This window comes from Alosa alosa, chromosome 8, assembly GCF_017589495.1.
Source record: "Alosa alosa isolate M-15738 ecotype Scorff River chromosome 8, AALO_Geno_1.1, whole genome shotgun sequence".
Classification (NCBI taxonomy): Eukaryota; Metazoa; Chordata; class Actinopteri; order Clupeiformes; family Clupeidae; genus Alosa; species Alosa alosa.
Window position 1 is genome coordinate 22,540,105 of NC_063196.1, and position 2,500 is coordinate 22,542,604.

Here is a 2,500-nt window from a genome sequence, read left to right on the forward strand (position 1 = left end):
TTAAATAGCAGCATTTTAGTCATTAAATCACTGGCAATCAGAAACCTCATTGGTTATTAGTTAAGTTTGAATCCCTGCGTTTGTGGGGTTGAATTAAACGGCATGATCGTTTGGACCAAACTATTAATAAGAATTTCATTATGGCATCTCAGGCGCTCGAGCTGTACCCCATTACAGGTTTGGGCTCGAGCCAAAATACTCGCGCATGGCAGCTGAACGCATGCGCAGTAGAGCGCTCCGTCTTCGCTCAGTAGTCGGTGAAAGGAGGGGGTGTGGGTACCGGTGTTGCGGGAGCTAGAACTCTCAATAATGAAGTGCTGCCACGGCGTGCGAAAGTGCGCGAGCTAACTTTAGTGCTGTAAATAAAAAAAAACAACCTCGCAATAGATAGCTGCCAGACAGTGCATCTGTAAAGAAACCACCAATTATTTACTCGATGAACTTAGTGCACTTAAAGCTTTTTTTTCGAGTAGTTTGTGAGTCTTCTTAGAGTTTGTTGTGGTCACTTCGGCTTCTTGGTTAGTCTGCTGATCCCAGCAACGGATGAATATCTGCAGCGCGAGCCTTTGCACGAATAGTCTACAGAGTGAAGGCGCGTGGGGACTGTTTTCTGGACTTTTCCCGGATCATCTGTTTAAGAAATATTGGTACACGGAAATGGCTCTAAATTGAATGTGGAAAAGAACTGGGAAATCTTCGGTGGTACAAAAATACTTTTATACCAAGGTATGTGAACTGACAAGCTTGTCCCCCTTTGCGTAGACAGAAATGTCATTTTGTAGGAATTTCACCAGAAGTATACCCCCACAATACTTATATTTTGTTTTCCAGATAGCTTTGAATTTATTATACGCGAAGAACACATGCAAAAGTGTTTACACACAACACATACAAAAAAGCGTTCATTAGCCTGTATAAATGCATGGTTGTTAGATCATAAGCCCAAATGTGATGCAATCATATATGAATGGGAAACTTACTTTTTTAATTCGTTCATCTGCCCATCATTCACTCATTCGTGCGTTCAACATCACATGACGTAAGTGCAGTCTATGGTGTACTTCAATGTAGCCTACCTACTGCAAACAAAAATAGATTTCCTTGTGTTTTACTTTGTATATAAAATAAATGAGCCTTGTATCTTTTTCTCTACACCGTGTAAACAGTTGTTTGTAAACCTTTTCGTCACCAGTAAAGTTTTTTCAAGTTTGTGGCTGGGTCTTCCTCTGGCCACGCGTTCCCACGTGGAGTCCGTGTTTGTATTTGATATGGAGGAAATGGTAGCCTAATATCATGCGAATGCAGCGGACTGTCAGCAAAGCGCTGGCCATTGGCCTGGCTCTTGCGCTGGCGATAACGACACGAGCTAGGCTACACCTGACACCCCCGGAGACGCACCGGTGTAGATTTCACGCTGTAGGGGCCCGGACTTCTCACGGCATTATTCACACAAGTCCCAGGCACATTCGGGGCACCTTTTCAGACAGTATTGTGCTCTGTCCAGATCACTCTAAAATACTTGTTATTGACTATTAATTAATGTTAGATCAGTTTATAAGTATTTGTGCGTAATGTAAATATTAGACGGCGTAGGTTCAACAAGCGTGCTATGTTAAATTTGAGCTGAAACATGCATAATATTTTTTTCTCACATGGGTAGTGTTGTGTAATGGTAATAATATTAATTTTCTCTTGGTGACTTTTTTACATACATTTAGGGATGGACATGTCAAAGTCCTTAATGGCATAATGTATGGCGAGGGGTTAGTAACTAGCACAGGAGTGCCCGAAGAACCCGTTTGATTAGGCTTTGGGCAGTACATTTCAGCTATGGACGTGTCCTAATGAAATAATGTCGTTTTCGAGTGTTTAATGCTATTTAGTCTTTTAGTCGCCTATTGGTAAACTGCAGCTTGCTAATATGTAGATAGTGTACCAATTACTTATATACTAATGTCAATTTAGTCTCTTTAACCTATTTGTCCTGTTGTGTTTTTGTTTTGACATACACATCTTGGAACGACCTACGTTTCAATCAAGTAAAATGTAAATTTAAATGTACCAGGATATTTAGCATCGTGTTCGTGTATTTAGAGCCTTGGTGGGACTGTTTAGAGAATTCTGCCGTCGTAAATGCTGCGAATGTCTATGACAATAGCAGTAACGCGCCATGGCACGCGCAAAGCGCGTCTCTTATTCCGGGGATGCAGGCTGTCCTCTCAGTGGCCTACATACACAACCCGACTCCCTTTGTCATGATTATGAAACACTTACGAGTTACATTCAACTGTACGGTTTTATATGACATCCTTAAGGGAGCCATGTGCGTTTTACAACAACTCATTACTTTCGTACACAATTGTTTTCCAAATAATTAGATAAGAAAACTAATTCTTTGATTTGTGAGATAGGCGCTAAGGCATGGTGTTACTCATGTTATAATTGAGATAAATCTGCGAAAGATCCATATTACCATATTACCAAAAATCTATTTCTATCA

At 40.8% G+C, this 2,500-nt stretch overlaps 1 protein-coding gene across 4 annotated transcripts in view; it reads left to right on the forward strand.

The window, feature by feature from the left end:
• Window positions 1–285: 285 nt before the first annotated feature.
• The window catches only part of eya4 (EYA transcriptional coactivator and phosphatase 4), a 79,125-nt gene continuing 76,910 nt past the window's right edge, over window positions 286–2,500 (forward strand). For all 4 annotated transcript variants that reach the window (XM_048250289.1, XM_048250288.1, XM_048250290.1 and 1 more), the window contains exon 1: window positions 286–726. The gene's annotated coding sequence lies outside the window, so the exon portion shown is untranslated. The remainder of the gene's footprint in view (window positions 727–2,500) is intronic.